General features: G+C 35.7%; 1 long non-coding RNA gene across 1 annotated transcript; it reads right to left on the bottom strand.

The window, feature by feature from the left end:
* Positions 1-6,236: 6,236 nt before the first annotated feature.
* Positions 6,237-9,848, bottom strand: LOC131737939 (uncharacterized). Its single transcript, XR_009329525.1, has 3 exons — positions 9,733-9,848; positions 6,954-7,217; positions 6,237-6,857 (listed from the first exon to the last, which is right to left on the bottom strand). It is a non-coding gene; the product is annotated as an uncharacterized LOC131737939 (long non-coding RNA).
* Between the last annotated feature and the right edge of the window lie 4,379 nt (positions 9,849-14,227).

Below are 14,227 nucleotides of genomic sequence, written 5' to 3'. Positions count from 1 at the left end.
TGACTGTGCCATTTTTTTCCCCCCACTTAGGACAGCTAAGCACACTGATCATACTGGGATGCATATTGTTATGTATTTTTTATCTGTATAAAGGTTATAGCAGTATACCTGCTCTAATTTAACATATACACAACCATAGGCGCCGAGTTGTTGGACCTGTGGTGCCCAAGCTCCACCAATATTCTGTAATGTGGGCACAGCCCCACCAGTGGTTGAGCTTATATATAATAATTTTACATACATTTTGATTTATACACAATATGTTTTTGAAATTCTACCTTGTAAAATACGTGAGAAACAGCGTACCTATCGAATAACATTTCCCATCAGATTAGTTTAACAGGAAAATCTGCGTTATAAAAATGAATTATTTTTATTTCATTTTGTAGAACTTCAGCTGTATGCACTATGTTCTTGACATACACAATAACAATAGAGTATGACACGGTAGTGTTTATTAAATGTTTTTTTTTTTTTTTTTTTTTTCACATATCCTTATAGTTTGGGAAGCGATTTAATTTATATGACTAACAGCCTTACTGTACATAAGGTAGACGTTTTATCCAAAAGATATTTTGTTGTTTAAAAACAAGGCTTTTAAGAGATTATTTTCCATTTTTTCTCCTAACTCCAAGTATACCGTAATCTGCCCCCTGACCCTTGGGCACCACCAACAATATTACAGCCCCGGCGCCAATGTACACGACCATGGGTAACCGATCAGTATCTATCAATCAATTTCCTGTTTCACTGCATCACTGCCACGCATACTCCCCTACATACAAAAGTTAAGAAAAATAATAAAAGCCATGTAGCATAGACTACACAGTGTAAAATCATCAGCTAGATTAACTTTATTTTAGAATGTATTTAGGATGTGCTTCAGTTAATGAAACTTTTTTGGTGTGTTTTGTTTTGTTTTTTTGTTTTTGTTGAACACTTCATAGTCCAAGATTTTCAGCGAGATCTCACCCAATTTAGTTCTGACCCAATTAAGTGATTTTCAGAGCTGAAATGTTCTATTATAATATGTTCTACTTTTTACCGATCACTAATTATATCTCTAAGTGTGTTAAATATAGGAAGAAAGGTTGACTTTTTGGAATACATGAATAAACCAGGTAAATTTCAGTGTGTGTACACAACAGAATAGACTGAAATGCAAATCTAGTAAATAGAGAATATGTCATACATTCTGTGTTAGCTAAAAGATTGATGCAGCTGATGCAATTATATCTAATCATGGCTGCTTTAAAGTCATCATGAAAATATTTCTACCTGTCATATAATGAAACTGAGAGTTTTCTAATTAACTGATGATCACAGAAGAAATCTTGGCTTAATGTCTATAAAATAAGGTATGACTGTTGTTTTTCTCTACATTCTTAATCTTTTTGAACTTTCAAACAGAAATATGTGTGTGGTGTACTCTCCAGGTATTATTCTGCCAAAGCAAACATTTGTTTTGCATTCTTTGCTAAAAGCTTTCATTATACATGGTATATTTACATTAACCCTTGCCTAAAAATGGTGTTTAATATTTCTCAAAAATAATAATTTATAGATGTATCAACCCAACCCTACCTATAACATGCTGGCCAAACTGGCAGCCTGGGAGATAAAATCAGTCTTCAAGGCAATATAATGCCTAAGTCGTCTTAATGCCAAGGAACACAAAAACATAGTATATTTCTGTAACAGGAATTTGTTTTACTGGTCTTCTTTATCTATATTCCCCTGTTTTTGCAATATGTTTCTATTATTGCATAATAAAAAAATGACTTTCCCTTGAAATAGCTGGCTGTTGAAAGACAGGCAATACCTTTTTATCAATTCAGTTTGATTTCCATCACTTACTAACTTTTCCCAAGCTTGAAATGTTATCCACATCTATTTATTTGATTAACTGCATTGCCTGCAGCCATACAACCTTGAATTCTGAGCTCATCAGGTTACTGAGGCTCGGTAGGGTTGGATGTAGTGGGTACTGGGATAGGAGATGTTCAAGGAACACTAGTTGCAACATAAAGACAATGAATGTTGTAACCTTGGCAGTCAACATTGGGGTAAAATAAAGAAACGATATCTAGCCCAAGAATTCTATATTTTAAATAAATAACATTTGGAAAGCCATAGATGGGACAATGATCTGTTCAGGGATACTAACATAGTGAGTATATAGTATAAAGGGTTTGAGTGGGGTTAATGTGCAATACATTTCCCACCCCCACTTGTACTTTATTCCTAGGAAACTTCTAACATTTTGGGGTACCTGTTCTTGTGACAAGACTCAATTATATAATAATATATACAGTAGTTGAAGGGAGGAAGTCAGTCTAGTCAAGCACCACAATCCAGCAGCGATGGCTCTTTGCATTACATTGGGAAGCACCACCACTGAATCTGCCACCACGTGTTTACATTGTAATAGGTCTGTTCTTCCAGTTCCATCCTTGAGATTATAAGGGATTAGTCAACTAAATAAGCTATTAGTTAGGCAGTGAAAGTCATTTGTTTGACAGAAGTTTATTTTATTTGAAATGCCAGGTTTTGTCAGATGTTCTTTTGCTCCCTGTCTTAACGGTTGTTTATATTTTTGGTTGAAATTTAGGTTTATCACTGACGAAGATTATATCCTTGCAGCAGTGTGGAGTAGTGGTTAGGGCTCTGGACTCCTGACCGGAGGGTTGTGGGTTTAATCCCCAGTGGGGGACACTGCTGTTGTACCTTGAGCAAGGTACTTTACCTAGATTGCTCCAGTAAAAACCCAACTGTATAAATGGGTAATTGTTTGTAAAAATAATGTGATATATGTATAATGTGAAATAATGTATAATGTGATATCTTGTAACAATTGTAAGTCGCCCTGGATAAGGGCGTCTGCTAAGAAATAAATAATAATAATAATAATAATATTTGTGGAGCACGAGAAAAAGAAGGCCTTCAACACTGAAGATGAACTTGAAATCTCTGGACTAGATTTGGAGGTTTCAATAGTTAAGTTATTTTATATTTGGTCCTGTTAAAATTAGCAACTCATTCATAATTCCTCTAGCGAATATGATGGTGTACCAGCATACACAAAATATATCTCCCAATCAGTATAGCTGCTTGTACAGTATATCTGAGAAGAGGAATTGCCTTACACAGTTTGGTAAATAGAGTTTAAGTCATGAAACAAGTGACTATTTAGAAAATAAGCTCAATCACAATTAGATATATGAATATCGGAATATTTCTATTTATATCAATAATATAGACAAATTCTTGTTAAAATTAGTCTTGACAAATTGAGTTAGGAAGCAGTCATTTGTCATTTCCACCATTTCAATTTTGTCTGTCATGCTGCCCACTGGGTTTTCCCATTTTACATGGGGGAAGTTGAAATCCCCCATTAGTATGGCTTCTCCTTTGCCACACACATTTCTAATGTAATTGTATAACAGATTATTTTGATCGGTGTCTGAATTTGGCTGTCTATACCATGCCCCTATTATTATGCCTTTTGAATTTCTGTCCATTATTCTGACCCATATTGATTCTGCATTGTTTTTTTTCTTCCAGATTTAACACCTGGGCTTCAAGACTATTTATGATGTATAGCATTATGCCTCTGCCACTTCTGTCCTGCCTGTCTTTTCTATATGGTGTATACCCACTAATATTATATTCGTCTCCATCACTCTTGGATAACCAAGTTTCTGTAACACCTATCACATCGTTACTTGTTAGTGCAGTAGCTTCAAGTTCTAACATTTTGTTTCTCAGACTTCTAGCATTTAGATAAATACATTTAATGACTATCTTACCTGAGTTGTTGCCCTTGTTTTGATGTAGTCTCCCTTCTGTTTTTTTGATGATTTCTCCCCCCTTCCTTTCCAGTTTAAATGCTTTGAACCTCCTCGAGGGTCTTTTCTCTGAGTAGATTGGTTCCCTTTGTTGCCGTTCATGTAGCTTTTATATATCTATTTCTTTTACTTGTGTGGTATTATTCAAGTACATTTAGGGGTATTGTAGTTGTAGGTCAGACGTGAAAGTGTATTGATTTTGCCTACCCAAAGAAAGTAACTCAGCCTTATATGAGTTTGAGAATGTTTCTGGAACATTGTATCACACATGTTTTGTAGGACAAATTACTTCTTGTTGATTGGTTGTCTTAAGAGGTGGTATTAAAAACTGGAGCCACTATGTCTAACTTCTTGAACATTCTTTTCAAATATATACAGTTCAGTGTCATGAATATTAAGCTTTGCAGTGACTGTGTAAAACATCATATGAAATCTGTAACTTTATTGGACAATAAAGTTATCTTTGTGGCCCCACCCCTGTTAACCCCTTGATTAACAAAAATGGAGAGCGCTGATGCCAAACTTTCATTGTTAAGATCTTGCTGAACAGAACCTGCCTGTAATTTCAAAAGACACTTGCTCTACAGTGCAGAGTGGACCAGTGAAACTGGACTGGAACTATCAAAACGTTCTCTGCCTTTTGTGTTTCATTGCCTCTGCCCCTGTCTTAGAACAATTGTGGATTAGTGTTCAAACTGTTAGCCTGACCATGGATACAATAGCAATCACACAGGCACATGTTGTCATGTTCTTGGTTGTTTCTGTAGGTTTCTACTCTCCTGATTTACCTTTTGAATGTTGCTTGCTAGACAATCAGTTATGAAAAACTGTCAAGTACATGGTTTGTTCTTGACTGGTTTTTTAAGGTGACCACAAAATCCCAAATCCAGGAACAAAGATCATCAAAAAGAACTCCAGGCTTGACTAAGACATATGACAGGTCGTGGCATTTCTGTCTAAAATAGATGAAGAACAAAAAAAAAGCTGTGCAAAAAGCCCAGTCAGACAAGAGAACATGGCAGATATTTGAAAACTGTTCATCGTATTTGTAATTGTGGCCAGCTAGCCATTTATAATCTATTGGTGTGAGAGAAGAGTCTCTTTATTCCCAAAACAGGAAGTGCCAGGAGAAGACACAAAACTCTGTAAGAGTAATATACAGTGCCATGGATCACTGAACCAGAATCACCTTACACTGATGCATTTTCCCTTTGGAAACAACCTAAAGAACAAAGCACAAAGTGTCTTCTACACACTATGGGAGGATACAGGATATTTGGGACTGTTTTACTGGTACAGGCATATTGGAGTCATCTGTCAGATAGACAGGCATCATATCACCATATATGTCCTGCAATGTAGTATATCGACAAGGAACACATTTCTCCATTTTCAGCTTGATCAACCCAAACAACACACTTCAGTGCATTATAAAAGCATGATAATTCCCCAACTAATTTGAATCCATCTCTGTGAAAGACAGGGCTTAGAGATAAAATAGAGCTTCAAAGCTCTGATAACATTTTCTATAAACCTGAGACAAGAAAAAATGATTTTAAGCTTACATGGTTGACTGGTGAAGCAAGACAGCTTGCAGTGATTATATATGTATTGTATTTCTAAACTGAGGACATTATTTTGCATCAGTTGGTAGTCTGAATGAAAAACAAAAAAGTTACAGAACATTGCAGTTATTTTTAATGTGTGCAGACTGTTGTGCTACTGTGCAAATGAACTATTAAAGTATACCTAGGGTGTCCTGGAGAACTTACATGACAGTTGGCCTTCATTCATTTACCTGCTTTTAAATTATTTAGAGTGCAGTATCAGCATACTCCTGTATATGTCAGTTAAAACATAGCAGGGGGCCAAATGAATTCATCTCCCATCTTGGAGCAAACTTAAAAAGCAATTTCAGTCTTCCTATGAGGTGCTTGTCATGTTCAAGCTAATGATATGAGGCATCCTTGTGTTATGTATTCATAGAGAAATTACATTCTCATTAACATATAAATAAAAGAAAACGGAAAACAAGTATCGCAGAAATCTGCTTCCACACAGACTGGAACTGCAAATATATACTGATGTAAGATGTCTTGTAGCAGCCTAACAATATTTAGGCATCTGACATATATATTTTTTTTCAGCTCATTTTAATGTGGCTATTGGGAGTTTAAAAAAAAAAAAAAAATGTTTTTCAATTCTTCAATGTGTCAATTTCATGTTGCAGAAAAAAAAATAATTAAGAGGACTCCAAACTAATAAACAGCTTTCCACAAATAGTCTGTATGTTGGACTTTATTATTATTTTTTTTTTTTTATGTACAAAGTATAAACTGAATAAACTACACCATTAAGATGGCGAAATGCTGTTTTACTAGGAGCTAGGATGTGTCAGGATGTGAGTGGTGGTGCAGGAGAAAGTCAATGTCCACAAAATCAGTATAATAATAAAACAGTCCTGTTTATTTTGAAAGGCTATCTCCTCCATCATCAGTGGGATTGGGGATGTAAAAGATGGTCTTGCTGTCCCAACAAAAAGGTCCCAGAAATAATAAACAAATAAACAATTAAATACAGTGTCCAGGGTGCAGGTGCTCGCTCTCCATGGTGCTGTACTTCCTTGCAGTGCTGTCCTAATGCAGGTGGTCCGGGTGCTTGTGCTGGCTCAGTGGCGACAGCTCCCGTGGTCTCCATCTGCAAAAACAAAACAATAGCAAAGCAATGCTCCGGCTGGGTCAGGTTTCAGCGTAAGGGGCAGTACTCACTTAGCTGCGTCCCCTTTGTACTGCTAAACTCCTCCCTGTGATCAGTGCGGTGTCACACTCTATCCATCTGATCAAAATAGAGTCGTTCGGCAGTCTTATAGCTACGTCCTTTTCCCAAGATTGCTGACTTCCGGTTCCATCCTACCATCGAGTCGGCCCATCCCTGTGAAGGCGTACCACCAACTTTACTTAGCACCCTTCCTGGTCGGGAGGTAGATTCGCAGCTCAGATTCCTTCTCTCCTGTTCACAGAAAGGAATGATATAAGTTATCTTAAACACACAAAAAAAAAATCCCTGGAGAAAAGTATGTTTTTCTATGTTCAAAGGATACTTAACAATGCAGTGAAGATACTGTTGCATCCAGTCCCAAAGTGTTAGCCTTGAAAGAGTAGCTGTGAAATGGTGAGGCAGATTCCCGAGCATGTGGAAATAGGGCTGTTGAGAAGAGGTTCCTGAGCGGGGACTGATGGGTTTCTCTTTGAGCCGGGCCATTGTGTATTGTTGCCCCTACAGAATATATGCAAGGTTGGTGTGGATTGGCACCGAGGAAGGGGGTGTAACACCATATTGTTACGAGTCAGCAATAGAACCAGCTAATGCCTGCCAGGATGAAAAACACATTAACTTCTATGGGTAGTACTGTAGGTTTTGTAGAAGGACAAAAATAACCAAGTTTGAGTGAATGAAGGAAAAAGAAGAGACCATTTTTTTTTGTGACATAAGCATAGAGCCGTCTAGGTGTCGTTGAAATAAACTGTGAATGTAGGAAGTACAATATCAGGATTACCCATGACATTAGCTATCGAGTCACCAATAGTAGCTGTGTGCTCTGCTGCCCTTAACTGCCAGGCTTCATTGCTTCACAGCGAATGTTTTATTTATTTATAAATTATCAAGTGACTGTAATGTCACCAATTACATGTGCCATATAAAAGTAGAACATATGTCCAATTGCTCCCGCAAGTATAATATTATTGCGGTTTTGGATTCATACAGGTACCTGAACAGCCTTCACAATGTCTTGGTTGTTTGTTTTTGGATTAGATTTCAATTTCCCAGCCATTGATTTCTAGTTTGTTTTTAAATTGTTCAATTCTGATATAAGTGTGCAAGCTTTGCTTTAGGCCACAGAAGCACTCACATGTATTAAGCTTTTATAGGGGTCAAAAGAAGTATGCACATTTTTCAAGCTGATACATTTCATAACTGTACTCTTGATAAAGATTTGAATACAAGATGTAACAAGTGTCTTTTTAGAAATGCTGAATTCTGGTAAGTATGGCAGCCACCCTGTAGTCCCTGCCTCCCTGCCCACCATTCAGCATTAGCTAAGCAATTTCAATTAAATATTTATATTCTACAATGTGTCTAAAAGGATAGGCCAAACAACAAAATATTGTGGTGGATGTGCAATAACAAACTTTAGTGCCATTTTAAATGCCTCTTTATTCAGTCAGCCCAACAAACAAGGCGACGCCCAGAACTTACTCGATACAAAGTTCATTCAGGGGTGTTTCCTAAACACATAACAAACTCAACCACACCTCACGCAAAAAAAAAAAAAAAAAACATTTTGCCTTTACTGACCTCTCTGAGCTCCCCATGACCACCACATCCCCACAAAAGCAAAGCAAAATACGTCACCCTTATCCCTTCCCCTGCTCCCTCACTGGTATACCATCACCGTAGCCTCAGTTAACAATGTTGTTTATTTGCTTCTCAGCCTGATGCAGTGATAGCATGACACTGAAAAGGGTGGCTGATACTACAGTATTTTCCTCCATTGCCTCCACATTGCATGTGGATGGAACCCAGGGGCTCATGCTTTTAATGAGTATATAGCCATTGACTCCATGGAAGCACACCTTTATATGTAGCTTAAGAGCACAGCTTTGGCTTGTTGAGACAATTTCATCCAAAAATAAGTTGTTTAAAATGGTAGTGGGTTCAATATAATTAAAAAAGGGCTCTGTTTTTAGTTATCTACAGGCTTGAGGTATGACTCACCACTGTTTCAATGTTTTATTTTTGTTTGTTTGTTTTTTTGGATGAACAATATACAAAAAGCAGAAAACACTCAAATTCACAACAATTAAATTGACTGCAACTCATTGCTTGTCTTTCAAAAAATGCGCTAAAATGCACTCAGTCTCTACTTAGCCAACTCAGCCACATTCCCATTACTATATGGGTAAATATTAATATCCTTGCTTAAGTGCTTAGGTTAAGAGACTACACAGGAGTCAAAATGTTGCCCTCTACTAGAAATTGAGCATTTTCAATAAAATATCAAGTAAAAAAAATATAGATGTGTATGAAAGCAAAATGTATATTTATTTAAAAAATACCAGTTACCACCCCCATCACTCACAACATTCTTTGAGCGGCTGCCAGTTGAGATCTCATGGACTTTTCATTTGTGAATATGGGCAAAAACCAAAAGAATGAACCACTTCCAGGTGGTTAGCATGTTTAACAAGTGTGGTAGTGTGCCCCGCCCATGTGTGTATTAGGTGTTATATGTTGCGTGTGGTGTGTTAATGTTGGTGTATAGATATTGGTGCACAGGATATAAATGGGTCTGTGTTGCAGTGATTTAAAATGTATATTCGTATTTAGACACGAGGATGGCACAATCACTTCACGTGCAGATTGAAATGTGTATAGTATGTGAGCACAGGATGGCACAAATTGGTTCACGTGCCGAGATTCAATTGAATGATTAATTAGTAATTGAATCGCGGCACAGCTGTATACATAGAGGCACAAAGCACTCATTTGGGGTTGGGTGTACAGCGAGGAGGTACGGAAGAGAGAGAAAGAGGAGATTAAAAATAATAATAAAAATAATAATAACAATAAAAGTAAAATAACAAATGCCAATCTGGGTGATCCAGTGCCTTTACAGGTTTAACAGCATTAATACTTCAGTACAGTAATACAAATACGGTTATTATATATTTAGCCTTCAGGATATAAAATGCAAAAAGCTAAAGTGCCCACCGCTAAATCCTACAACATGCAAAATATCAATCTCTAAAATTAACACATAATTTCTATACCTTATAGCAATGCATCCAATATAAAAAAGATATGAATTCCAATATATGCTCACCTTCCAGTATATGGAAGTGTAGTGCAGGATATATGAAAAATAAAAACTGTCTTCAAAAGGCAGAGACTTTCAACTTCAACCAAACAGCAATCAGTTTTTCAGAGCCCCTCAGAGCATGGACCACGTAAGCTTGCAAGATCAAGATCAGTGGTATCGAATGGGGTTTTACTCTGGGCTTATATAGGACTTTCTCTCCATTGAATACATCAGGAGTCCCAATTAAATATGATCATCAATCTGCCTTGACAGTTCTTATCTTTGAGTTAATGATATATTCTAGAAGGATCCAGTCAACTCTTTTTAAAACTAACTGGAGTTACATAACAACCTTCAAAATGAATTGAAATTAACTTCTTTCCAAAAATATTGGAACAGGATATCATAGTTCTCTTTTTCAACCCCTCCTTTCTCTAAAGTCACGTGAACCAAAGTTCACAGGACCCTTGCTACAATACAATACAGTAAAACCTTTATATAAACTAAACATTTATATTCTTTGGTTTAATTGATATTGTAATGTCTAAAATACTTTTTTGTTTAGATTGAGACTGAAACTGAATTAATTCTTAAATTGATTAAATTAAATGAACATTATCTCAAATGTGTCTTAACAATTTGTTTACAACATTGTCAGTGTCAGGCATCTGTTATAATAAACTTTTAATATATTCTTTCAACAGATTAACTTTAAATGCCTCTATAACATAAATTCCCAATTCAGGTACTTAAATAATTTTATTTTACTCCATTGATCTGTTATGAAGTCATTTAAGCTTTCAATGGAGTGTCCAATTATTTTCATCTAAATTCAAGCCACTGTTAACATATTAGAATGTAACAGTTTTACAGTGACTGAACTAAATCTGACCTTTTTCTATGTCCATACAAAATCCAGTTGAAGCAGATTTTAAGACAACCTCTCCTTTTGCCAATTTTCAGTGTTGATTAATATGAGACACTACCGTAAGCATTTTCTAATACTCATTAATTTAAACCAATCTTTAGCTTAATTCAGTAAAACCGTCCTATACTATGTGCCTCCATCTCTTCTTGCCAGGTTCTAATTAATTTCTGTTATATATAGAAAATGTTTATTAGAAAGGTATTTCAATCATTAATATTAACAAGATCACTCATTATAGAGAGGATCTTGGCTTTTAAATCGCTGACCATTAAAAAACCCTGCTTCATCGGCCAAAACCAATAAGTCATCTTCAACACTGCTTTTACTACAAGCCGGTAAGAATGAGGTTACAAATCGGTTCACTCTATATGTAAAGTTACAGTTTATACTTTGAATTATTTTATAACATGTATTTCTAATTCAGATACTTCAACATAGCAATCTCTTATAAACTGCAATTCTATTCAAGGTTGCACCTGCTTGGCAGCAAATGCAACCTTGAATATCAAAACTTAGGACTGCTCATACATTTACTTTAATGTTATTATGCTAGGTTTCTTATTTATTGAAATACTTTTGTTTTTTCTTACTATAATCAAACCTTGTTTGATTGCTTCTAGCATATTAACTCTGATCCATATAGTTTGCCATTCTGCTGTCGCTGGATCAGAATGTTTTAAGGTTCTGAGTCTAATTAAAAAAGATGCTTTTGCCCGATAAAGGAGGCTTGGAACTTTCAGCAGGTCAGCCTGACCTTTTGATACCAGGAGCTCTCTTTTTCAGACCTTACATAGACTTATTCAAAAGGATACAAAATACAGGATCCTACAACATTACTATTAGCAATGTATTTCATTCTATAGCGTCCAATCCATATCTAATAAGTCAGCTTGTTCCCAGCAGGATTCAAATTCTCCTCCTGGCTCAGCTTGAAGTGGCTCTGTGAGCACCACAACAGGCCTGTGCATGCAGCGTTTTACATCACAGGTGTGGGCAACCAGGGCCTTTACTTGATACCTGCAAAAACTTCAGTCTTGTTAGCTGGTCTCCCATCTCTATATTCTCATTCCCATCATCCGTGGGCAAACACATTTAACTGACTCTGGGTCCATCAAAGAACCGCACATCCTTGCAACCGAGGCCTTCCATGCAAAAAGATCTAATGACTTATATCACAAAAGGGACATGCCAGAACCGTCTGTGACAGCGTGCAAGTTTTACTATTCATGACAAACATTGGACTGCAATTCAGACTGGGTCTTGACATAAACTGCGATATATAAAATGTATACTTAAGGTGTACAAGAGTGAAGATCAGTAAAACGTTTTATTTTTCTTCAAAAATAAATGTGTATCCCAATATTAATATAATGCATACAGAAATACATGCACATGTATTATTTAAAAAAAAATGTAAACCTTGTCTTTAACTGTCTATAGAATCCAAAATACCCAAAATATAACTCATCAGTATTACAAACAAATTCAGCTGGTTCATTTACAAACCTAAAGGTATAATACATCACTGCATTTAATAGGGATGGTGAGCTTTCAGGTTTTCAGGTATCATTTTCCAGAATATTATTGTGTTCCTGTACGTATTTCTTTTTTTTTTTTCCAACAGATTTAACTTAAATCCAGAAAGAGGTTTATAATGGGTTTTGAATGACAGATTTACACATACAGTATGTTTAAGTTCTATCTTTGGGTACAAAGAGCAATCCGTTATACTATGGGCATATCATTATTTGCTGTGCACTTTATATGCAATGGATTATACTGGTTCTCTGGGGCTGTAAAGGTTTACTCCTGGTTGTCTTAAAACAAACAACAGCCCTTTATTATATTCTTGTATTTATTGTTTCTGTCATATTGCTGCAATTGTAATGTGTGTGATGTTTCTTCTGCCTCTCATTACTGTAGATAAAGAAGAAAATAACAGTTGCATCTGTTGCCAAAGTCCAAATATCCTAAGCATACAAAGTTTGCAATTTCACAGTGAGTTTGAATTGTTGACTGCAAAAGGAAATACAGCTTTAAGTCCTTTATTTATCCGCAGGGAAGAAGAGAGAGGCTAAATAATATGAGCACAATGTGAGACTCCAAATACTAATTTACATGAATCGTGGCACTGTTTTGAAGATTTCATCACCAATTTAATGACAGTGTCTGGTAATGACACTCTATTCAGTAATGCGCTGTCAGTCACTTTGTAAGCCCTTGAGAACGGCTGCTCTGTGGAAACCAGGTTCTATTTTGTTGATATGAATTACCTGTTCTTGATAACATGTTAACCTTCAATGTTTTTTTTTTTGTCAAGCAAATACAATCTACAGATCAAAGTAATATATTTCCAGATATGAAATTTGTATTATAAAAGAAATATGGATCCCAGTGAAATCTGTTGTCCTTTTTCATGTTGATATTAAAAAAATAAATAAAAAGCTGCACACCAGCACGACACTTTCTTTACCAAATATTTAATATTAAAATATATTATCTGAAACTGGGAAAGTATATATAATTATACTGTAATATAGAAAGTAATATTTGTTCTGATGATAGGATTTGATGGTGGTGAATGTTTGTTGCTTACTGTAGGGGCTTCACGAGGGTGAGCACCTGACTAGGATACCTTTGACACCTTCTGTATTTTGCATTAGAGGGGTGTCACAGCAGGACACATTTTTATTTAAATACTGATGTATAACTCCATGCAGGCCGGATGACTACATTTACACATGCACTGTTAGCATAACACTCACAACTCTACTGACTGCACATTTTATGCAAAACAATCAAAAATGTAAATGCATCCTGTTGAGTTATAGATGTTAGGGATGTATATCAAGCTATAACATCAGAACTTTGGATGCCTTTAAAATGATTTGTAGGCAAAAATATTAATCACTGACAAATACCATTTAGCAGTTAGTAGTTAGTAACTGAGGTGATTAACTGCACATTTATTTATTATTTATTTATATTGCAACCTTAATGAAACACTAACCATAAGATGCAACTAATGTTTCCATAACAGGTATTCCTTTCAGCATCAAGAAACAAATACTGTTTTATTATTATTAAAGACTATGGCAATTTAGTGTTCAGGTCAATCAGTCATTAACTTTAATCTTAACAAACTGCATTAAACGTACAGTATGTGCATGTATTCTTCCTTGACTCACCTAAATCCGATACATCTACCATATTGATGGACAGGGTGATACACTGTAGGCATGTCTCGAATCTGAGCTGCACTCTTAAAAGCACTTATCTATTGGATATTTTACAAAGAAAAAAACATTAACTTTATCTTAATCATAATTAAAGTTCAGATAAATCTATACTAATGTTTGTCAATAAATATCTTCACAGTTGTTAAACACATAATTACAAAACAAACAAACAAAAATTTGAACACAATACTTCTCTAGCTAGCTGAAGCAATCATACAGATTTAAAAAGTACAGATTCTAAATTGCTGATGATCCTTATAATGAGGGCCCTTCTTTTCAATTCCAGGCCCCATTAACTTGGAATAACCAACCTGCTAGTATTTGAGCACTGTCTACCATCTCTTTAAAGTGG

The sequence above is a fragment of the Acipenser ruthenus genome, chromosome 9 (assembly GCF_902713425.1).
Source record: "Acipenser ruthenus chromosome 9, fAciRut3.2 maternal haplotype, whole genome shotgun sequence".
NCBI lineage: Eukaryota > Metazoa > Chordata > Actinopteri > Acipenseriformes > Acipenseridae > Acipenser > Acipenser ruthenus.
Note: the sequence above shows the minus strand (reverse complement) of the source record. Positions and strands in the feature narration are given on the sequence as shown.